The sequence below is a fragment of the Silene latifolia genome, chromosome 8 (genome assembly GCF_048544455.1).
Source record: "Silene latifolia isolate original U9 population chromosome 8, ASM4854445v1, whole genome shotgun sequence".
In the NCBI taxonomy this organism is placed as follows: Eukaryota; Viridiplantae; Streptophyta; class Magnoliopsida; order Caryophyllales; family Caryophyllaceae; genus Silene; species Silene latifolia.
In genome coordinates, this window is record NC_133533.1 from 97,315,149 (window position 1) to 97,325,783 (window position 10,635).

Consider the following 10,635-nt stretch of genomic DNA (forward strand, 5'->3'; position numbering starts at 1 on the left):
TCACTTAAAGTGATCTATTAGACAAATATAATGATGCGACTCATTATATGTCCACAAGCTTAAGGTTTGTGTATGATTATTTATAAAGTGATATTGAGTTGATGAACTCTCATAAAGGAATGTCAATCACCAAGCACACTTACAAAATCTAAAACTATTAGTCAACCTATGAGGTAGTTCTCCTTATACTTCAAAAATCATTGTTTGTTTCCCATATGCTATCTTTGAATCTCTAGTGTATTCATTCTAAAGATATAGTGGGAGAAAAATGAGGACACAACACCAAGATAAATTTATGTACTTGTGTAAATGAGATCTACGCAAGGGAGAATGATTTGAATAAAGGTATATCTATTTATCTAGTATACCCAATAGATGAGATATATGGTCTCGAATAGATCTACATGACAAAAGAGACCAAGTGAAGTAATCGAAAGAACATATTCTTAAGATATCTACATGAGGACACCAAAAGAAAGTTTTGGAAGAAGAATGACTAATGTAAAGTCTTAATTGACTAGTTTATGTTTTTGACCAATAGTTTCAATATTGATATTTACTTAAGAGCCTAAATGAATCAAAGTAACATCCTAGGAAATAAACGAGATTTATGACTAGAAATTGCAAGGATTGATATACCGATATCCTCAATAGTTAAGTTAAGTATTAACCATGCAAATGTGATTACTTAACCTCATTATGAAAATGAAATGGTTAAACCTCCTTCCAAAATGGGTATTTTGAGAAAGACGTGTGTTAGATATTATTTATATTTAAACTAATGACGTTGCCGCGCATCATTATAAAATGAATGAGTTAGAGATTAAAATCTCTTTCCATTTGGTTAAGATAAGACCTCTTCAAAATAGGTATTTTGAAAGGATATGATGGGAACATATATGGTTTTATCTTAATAACTTGGCAATGCAATATATATATTTCAATTCTTGAAATGTTTCGATTGAGTAGTCAATTTCGAAACATGTGGAATTGAGTGGGAGTTGGAAATTATCATGTGAAGACATGGAATTTAGTGGGAGCAATCATCTTGTAAAAGTTTATAACTCATTACTCATTGAGAATGACGAGCTAATACCTTCCTTCACAAAGGAGAATTTGAGTTTTCAATTCTGGATGAAAATGGACTATGATGAATCCAATCACATCATGAGATGTTGGATAGGTATTGAGACATACACATCGAATCAACGAGAAACGTAGGTTATTCATGTAAATGAAAATGGAATTGCCATTAGCAGTCATGGTCGTTCCTTGAACCTAAGAATGGTTGATCTCATGATTATTAGTTACTAATGTTTCCGCCATTAGAATAATCATGCACATGTCCAATAATGAATCATATGCATAAGAGCATGATGAATCATTGGGAAGCCATAAAAGAATCGTCATGTATTCTCGAGGAGAATCCGATGAGCGATTTCAGTGATTGAACAGAACACTCTGTTATGTGTCAAGAAGTTACACATATTAAAGTTCGAACACGCGTAAGGATTTATGAAAATCCTAAGCCTTTCAAACTAAAAGGAGAAATAGGAAGTTTGGAAAGATACTTAGTTGGATAAGAAGTTACTCAAAACTAATTTTTCCTAATATGCTAGGACTTGTGAGAAGTGCTAGGCTAATCATCTTGACATTTGTTGCAAGACTCTACAAAACATATACCTAGTGCATTGTGTGTGGGTGGAGTACTTGATCAGTACAAGTTATATCATTCACCGCAAATTCGTTTGTTATGTGATAATCGACAAGGAAGTTCTTTCAAAATAAAGAACCGAAACCAAGGTTGGGAACCTAGATGTGTACTTGGTAAGGTTCATGCTATGAGAGATAACATGAATATAAAGGAAAATGCGATTATAAGAAGTTTGAACACATGGACACATGGTATGTTAAACTTCCATTGCAATCAACAAGTGTTTATACACTTACGATATGCATCACAAGGTTGTAATACGTATTGACTACCTGAATGTGATGTCGACATTTGTCGTTTGAGTTATTATTAACTCACCTTATACTTTGTTACATCCAAACGGGTTGTAGAGACAATTGAACCCCGTTAAAGTGAACACGGATTAGCATTGTATTTGCCCATAGTTACTTACATGAGGTGACGTCTCGAAGTGACTAGAGTGTGATGCGATTGATGGCAAGTTCAAGTGCCATAGAGTCATATGAGAATGACTAATCGATCACATAGGCAGACTGTTAGGAACACCTTGTCGGGCCTTATGACCGCTTATAGAGTTCTGGCAAATTTATATAGCCTGGTCGTGGCGAGAGCTACTATAGTATTCTAATGAGTCGATTCTTTTGACTAAAGACTATTCGCCTAAGATGGCACAGTTTCAGATTAACTTTGATTTGTGTTACTACGACCTTCGTAAATGGGGTCAAATGGGCATATTTTGGGTTATGATGGCTGTGGCTAGTCGAAGGGAATGAGTGCGATAAGAATTGTCCACCCCTAGTCAGGGTTATAACAATATCTCAGGGCCACTCGAGGAGTAATGAACTGGAAATGCGTGGCCACGCTCAGATTGTACCCATGGTGGATAAATCCGGTCAATCAGTTATTCTCCAGATCGAGGAAACCACTCTTGATATGATCACTTGCAAGTACGACCTGAAAGACACCTTGCATTGAGTGGGAGATAGTAATAGGACAAGAGAATTGGTGACGCACACTTGTCGAGGACAAGTGGGAGATTGTTGGAATATGTGTCCTCCGACAATAATGCGATCACAACTGTTGATCATGATGATCACATGTTTAAGTCTCATTTTAAAGAATACAATTGGGAAGTAATATTTTACTGTCAACTGGTCCACACATATCGGTAATGATTGGCTGACTAGAGTTTGACATTACTGTCGTGCGACGGTGGTGATCAGTTGATCCCCTTAGGTCATACCTAAAGGGTAACACACTTAATTGATCATTTAATTGATCGTATGACGATACGGGTTAATTAAATTACTTAAAATTGACGGACGATTTTGGAAGTAATATTTACGTGCCTCATTGTAATTTGATTAAATAAGATACGGTCTAAGTAATCGAATTGTTTTATTACTTAGATGAAATTATTGTTTAAGGAAACAATAGCATTTGAATGAATAAATTATTATAAATACAAGATGTTGTGATTTATAATTGGTAAATTATTTTGGTACAAGTAATTATGAATTACTAAGTCGATTTTGTATATGACGTATTTTTATTAATGCGTTGATTTTTAATATGTTAAAAATACATAACAATTTTACATGACATGTGACATGCGACAAATTGACAAAGATAAAATGGAACCCATTTTACCTTCATATGCGCCGAAAATAAGGAGGGATAATTAGGCATATTTGTGTTAATAATGTTTAAGTGGAAGGCATAATCATAAGCCCTGACTTATAGCCTTACATGCCTACTTTTATGGGAAAGAGAAAATGTCATGCATTGACCATACCCAACCCATCCTACCCGGTTTTCCTAGTCAAAAGGCCAAGGGTCTTTTGCTCATTTCATCATCTAATTCACTACATGCAAGTTTAGTGATTTATATTATTCATTCAACATCTAAAATAAGAGTTTTAGAGAGATAAAAATCTTCCTCCTTCTCCCTTCCTCTCAACCGAAATTATTGAGAGACAAAATAATTTTTGGGTCAATTTTATACAAAATTAATATTGTTCTAGTAATAATAATATTAATTTTATTAAGTTGTTACCTTGGGAGGGATTCTCTTCTTGAATCCTTGTTCATCCAATTAAGGAGAGCTCAAGAACAAAAGAGTAGGAGAACTCTCTTGTGCCCTTTAATCCGAAACATCAATGTAAGAATGAAGATTTCTTCTTTAATTTACTTATAGTTTGCATGCGTAAGATCACCTTTTATTTTTATGACTAAATTAAAATCATAACATATATGAATATGTTGAGTAAAGAGATATAAATTTCTAACAGTAGATACCGACCATACCGTTGAATCGTATCTAATATTTTTCTATCGATATAATAAATATTTTTCGGATGTAAATAATATTTGAAGCATGCACGTGATATAACACTTCAAAGATATTTCTATGGGAGGGTTGATGGAGAGGTCTGGAAATAATTTGGAGATGACTATATCAGGGTATTGAGTTTACAACCTTATAAGGCGTCATTGAAGATTTTTCCATACGGAATTTATTATATACGGATGGTTTCAACTTTTAATATTTAAAAAACACACTTTTATATATTATATTGCGGAGTAAAACACACGTATATATAATGAGTCACCTTTGTCATTGCTCCGTTGTTAAGTTTCTCAAAATTAGTAGTTACCACATTGTCACTTGCAGGATTCGATTTAAAAAATAAACCAAAGTTGTCAAAGAAATATGGTATTAACTAACTAATTTCTATGTATTTCAAGACTGTATATTTTTAAATAGATCAACAACTAATTGCTCGAACAAATATTAACAATACGATAAAAATATCAAAACTAAAACAGATAAACCCGTGAATTTCACGGGTCACAAACCTAGTTTACCATTTAAAAGTTAAGCATGTAGCTTGGTAGAGCTACATATGCTTAAAAGCAGGAGCATATTTTTCGTCTTCAATGGTTAGCATACCGTTTAAAAATTTGTGATAATTGCAAGCACGTCTCTAAATACAACCATTGGAGTTGCTCTAAGAAATATTGTAAAATTGGTAGGGTTGGATAATACTTTTGAACGGAAAAAATATAGATTATGTGAACAGGAACAGGTTTTTGTATTTAGAAGGTAATTAATACTTGTTATACGTATGTATCAATGTATGGGAAGTTTATTATGTAATTTAACATTCATATATGAATATGATCCGACTGTATAAACAGGTGCGCACATATGACTTTAGTACCTTTTTTTTTGGTACAAATGACTTTAGTGGCTTTAATTTAAAGGACACAAATAGTAAACATTATAGCAAATTATGACTCTATGCCTTGATTTCAATTGTTTGTGAGAAAAACGTGTTTACAACTTCTAAAAATAAGGAGACTTTGACACACGCACTATTCTTCCCTAGTTGGTAGAATAAATTTTGATGGAGGATTCAATTTTTCCCTTCTAGTCTTGTACCTTAAAACAACAAATTCTTGACTAAGACTAAATTGAATGTACAACCTCTTAATTATGAAATAAGTACTCAACCACTCCAATCGACTACTCCTATCATTTAGCATATAGTGAATAATTATCTGATATAACTATTTTTTTTTTCGAAAATTGCCTTATTAAGTTTTGTTTTATCCATTTGCAGGGTCGTTCCTGACGTTTACGGGACCCTGTGCAGCATCGTAAATATAGGCCCCTATTTAGTAGACTGACACTAATATATAAATATAAAATGATTTTTAATACCCCTAAAGAAACTAGTATAAAAAAGCCAATACCACCCACTCCCATGTCTTTTAATAAAATGTATTTCCTGGAAGTTTCAAAAAATACACATTGAGTTGATGGTGGCACACACAATTAGTTCACGCAACAGATTCCCGGTTCAACTCGTACTACAACCATTACCTGTGATTTTTGATGCAAAATAAATAATAATAATAATAATAATAAAACAAGTTTAAGCAGACTCGAACACAGGTCTTCGAGTAAACCGCAGACACATACCACTGAGCTACCAGACGTTTACAGTTATAATTAGCGCTGAAACATATACATATATCTTAATACCAGATAAGCTGGGCAATAAATGGGGCCCCAAAAAATTGGGGGCCCTATTCCGTTGCTCTAAGGGCTGCGAGTTTTCCCCTAGTTTTAATGGTAAACCATTTTCTTCTAGGGTTTATAAAGTAGAGAAAACCTATAAAATGGCCAAAATCGTTTATATAAACTGTCCGATTTAGGCGTAGGTGTGAACAAAGATTAAAGAAAAAAAAATAACTTAGACCCCATTCTTTTGGATTTAATTTCATGACCAATCAGCTCCTATAAGTTTTGGTCAAATCTTCTTAATTAAGTTAAGCTCAGTTTAGATTTTTTTGTTCTGCACTTTAAGTCAGTTCATGTAAGGTCTTGTGAGGTTAGGTCAGGTCCTATAAATTAAAGTTAATGTTAAATTTAAATAGTTTCAGTCTAAAAGAACGGATCTTATTAGGTTACTAGTATTGGTGCCCGGCTTCGCCCGGGCTACCTCTACTTACCATTAATATTTTTTTTCACTAAATAAAATTACTTAAAGTTGCATAACCCATAAATTTATCATTAATATATTTTTCTATGACATATCCTAAAATTACGATGAAATAAATTTTGAGACATATTCACTACTCCTACTATTAATATTTTACTCTTATTAATGAAACAATAGTAATAACATTTCACTACTTGCCCGTAATTATTGTTACTTTCACTACTCCTGTCATAATTATTGTTACTGTCACTACTGCCGCATTAATATTCATAATTTCACTACTCCCACCGTAATTATTGTTACTTTCACTATTGGCACATTAATATTGATTACTCGTATTTCACTACTCCCATTATTTCTACCACTTTCACTAATCTCGCTGATAATATTGTTACTTTTACTATTCAAATGAATGATTACTATCATATAACTATATCCAATGTTACCACAATTCTTTTCTTTACTGACGAAATTACTTTTACTACTTAGGCATGCAATTTTTAACAGGATTATATATTTATATAAACAAGTATTGGTGCCCGACTTCGCCCGAGCTACTTCTATTTACCATTAATTTTTTTCCATTAAATAAAATTACTTAAAGTTGCATAACCCATAAATTTATCATTAATATATTTTTCTATGACATCCTAAAATTACGATGAAATAAAATTTGAGACAAATTCACTACTCCCGCTATTAATATTTTACTCTTATTAATGAAACAATAGTAATAACATTTCACTACTTGCCCGTAATCATTGTTACTTTCACAGTTTCGTTTCACTACACCCGCCGTAATTATTCTTACTGTCACTACTGCCGCATTAATATTGATAATTTCACTACTCCCGCCGTAATTATTGTTGCTTTCACTATTACCGCATTAATATTGATTATTTCATTACTCCCGTTGTTTCTACCACTTTCATTAATCTCGCTGATAATATTGTTACTTTTACTATTCAAATGAGTGATTACTATCATATAAATATATCCAATGTTACTACAATTCTTTTCTTTACAGACGAAATTACTTTTACTACTTAGGCATGCAACTTTAAGAGGATTATATATTTATATATATTACATATATGCATTAAATCAAATCGAATGAATTATGCAATATTATATATTATGGAATCTAACTTGTATAACCTACTTATATTATAATTTTATGATGATAATAATTAATACCATAAGTGTGCATGTTTATACTAATTAATTATTTTATTTTAAAGAAATTGACCATCTTCTAGTCTTCTATAGATATTTAGGAAAATTACCAAGCATCTTCTTTCTTTAGTCTCCTTGAAATTGACCATCTTAATTAATTATTTTATTTTAAGGAAATTGACCATCTTAATTAATTATTTTATTTTAAGGAAATTGACCATGTTTTAGCCTCTTACAATTGTTTAGGAAAATTACCAAGCTTCTATATAATTTAATTTTAACCCAAACTATATAATATTTGCATTGAGATCCCTTAATCGGGTCCATCACACGGTGCTATTGATTTAAAACTATATAGTATAATTAATTAGTATAACTTTCTTTAACTACATTGAAGTCCCTTGGTTTCTGGATTTAATATATAGTACTAGTATTGGTGTCCGGCTTCGCCCGGGCTACCTCTACTTACCATTAATTTTATTTTATTAAATAAAATTACATAAAGTTGCATAACCCATAAATTTATCAGTAATATATTTTTCTATGACATATCCTAAAATTACGATGAAATGAATTTTGTGACAAATTCACTACTCCCGCTATTAATATTTTACTCTTATTAGTGAAACAATAGTAATAACATTTCACTACTTGCCCCTAATCATTGTTACTTTCACTACTCTCGCCGTAATTATTGTTACTGTCACTATTGCCGCATTAATATTGATAATTTCACTAATCTCGCGTAATTATTGTTACTTGCACTATTGCCGCATTAATATTAATTATTTCACTACTCCCGTTGTTGTTTCTACCATTTTCACTAATCTCGCTGATAATATTGTTACTTTTACTATTCAAAAAATGAGTGATTACTATCATATAACTATATCCAATGTTACTACAATTCTTTTCTTTACTGACGAAATTACTTTTAATACTTAGGCATGCAATTTTAAGAGGATTATATATTTATATAAATATATTACATATATGCATTAAATCAAATCGAAAGAATTATGCAATATTATATATTATGGAATCTAACTTTAATTATTTATAACCTACTTATATTATATTTTTGTATGTTAAATAATTAACATCTCTATACATTTAATAAACTATAAAGTTTAATAAAATTACATACATTTTAAATTTAATATATAATTTTATGATAATAATAATTAGTACCATAAGTGCGCAAGTTTATACTAACTAATTATTTTATTTGAAGGAAATTGACCATCTTCTAGTCTTCTAATTGACCATCTTAATTAATTATTTTATTTTAAGAAAATTGACCATCTTAATTAATTATTTTATTTTAAGGAAATTGACCATGTTTTAGTCTCTTACAAATGTTTAGGAAAATTACCAAGCTTCTATATAATTTAATTTTAACCCAAACTATATAATATTTGCATTGAGATCCCTTAGTCGGGTCCATGACATGGTGCTAGTGATTTAAAACTATATAGTATAATTAATTTGTATAACTTTCTTTAATTACATTGAAGTCCCTTGGTTTCTGGATTTAATATATATTATTGATATATTACATATATGCATTAAATCAAATCGAAAGAATTATACAATATTATATATTATGGAATCTAACTTGAATTATTTATAACCTACTTATTATATTTTTGTATGTTAAATAATTAACATCTCTATACATCTAATAAACTATAAAGTTTAATAAAATTGCATAGATTTTAAATTTAATATATAATTTTATGATGACAATAATTAATAACATAAGTGTGCATGTTTATACTAAATAATTATTTTATTTTAAGGAAATTGACCATCTTCTAGTCTTCTATAAATATTTAGGAAAATTACCAAGCATGTACTTTCTTTTAGTCTCATTGAAATTGACAATCTTAATTAATTATTTTATTTTAAGAAAATTGACCATTTTTTTAATTATTTTATTTTAAGGAATGTTTTAGTCTCTTACAAATGTTTAGGAAAATTACCAAGATTCTATATAATTTAATTTTAAACCAAACTATATAATATTTGCATTGAGATCCCTTAATCGGGTCCATCACACGATGCTATAGATTTAAAACTATATAGTATAATTAATTTATATAACTTTCTTTAATTATATTGAATTCCTTTGGTTTTTGGATTTAATAGATAGTATTGATTATTTGAATAGAATTTCATATTACATATTAGGTAATGTACTTAAACTCATGACAATCAGGTGGCATTGTATCATTTTGACTATTATAAGCTAGCTCATTAATGAGTATGATTTGTAGCTATAGGTTTGGTATGATGGAGTCAACATTATGGATTAAAGTGAGCCTAATTATCTAATTACAATCCTTTGGAGAATCATGAGAATCTTTGAAACATGGTTAAGAAAGAAGATACTATTATGACTAAAGGGTTATGCGTTTTCTGGCTTAATTTCAGTTTATTTTAGTTCGACTCAATTCTATTCAGTTTAGTTTAGCTTAGTTTAGTTCAGTTCAGCTCATCTCCCATAAATTAAATTTTTACTTCAAATTCATTAAATTTAATTCAGCTTCCAGTTCAGTTTAGTTTAACTTCTATTAACCGAAAAGAGCAGGCGGATTTGTGCATGAAGGCTAAGATAAACTTATTGATATCATATACATTAGTGAAGAAGAACATTTAAAGTGAAGGAGACATGCCTATCACAAAATTTCTTCCCCCTCCAGATTTTGTGTGCATATATGCCTACATACATATCTATAAAGTTAAGGATATACTATCATTACTTGACGCAACTTCTTTGCTTTTTGAGACATGATTCTCAAATTTTACCTATTTTTTCAATTCATCTTGATTACCAAAATCTGTATCATAGAGATGTAATTGTGCATCATGATGATATATTGGGCTTGATACGGCGAGCTGTATCAACGAGTAAAACTTTGTTCAAGTGCATGAACTACATAATAATGATTTAAAGTGCTATTATTGTGGAATTAGAATGTTCCTACGTGTGATACTCAAAATAGACCTTTTTTTCTTTTGTTCTACGTAAAACCCACAATTTAACTAGTACTCCCTCCTATTCACTATATTCTTCCCTATTTCCTTATTCAGATTATTCGGGTTTTCTTCACTATTTCCTTTTTTGGGTTGATTTGTGTGGTCCAAATTAAATTGCATGTGGGGTAGTGTGTTTTGTGTGGTCTAAATTTACTTTCTTATTTCTTATGCAAAAAGAAAAGGGGAAGAATATAGTGAATAGGAGGGAGTAAT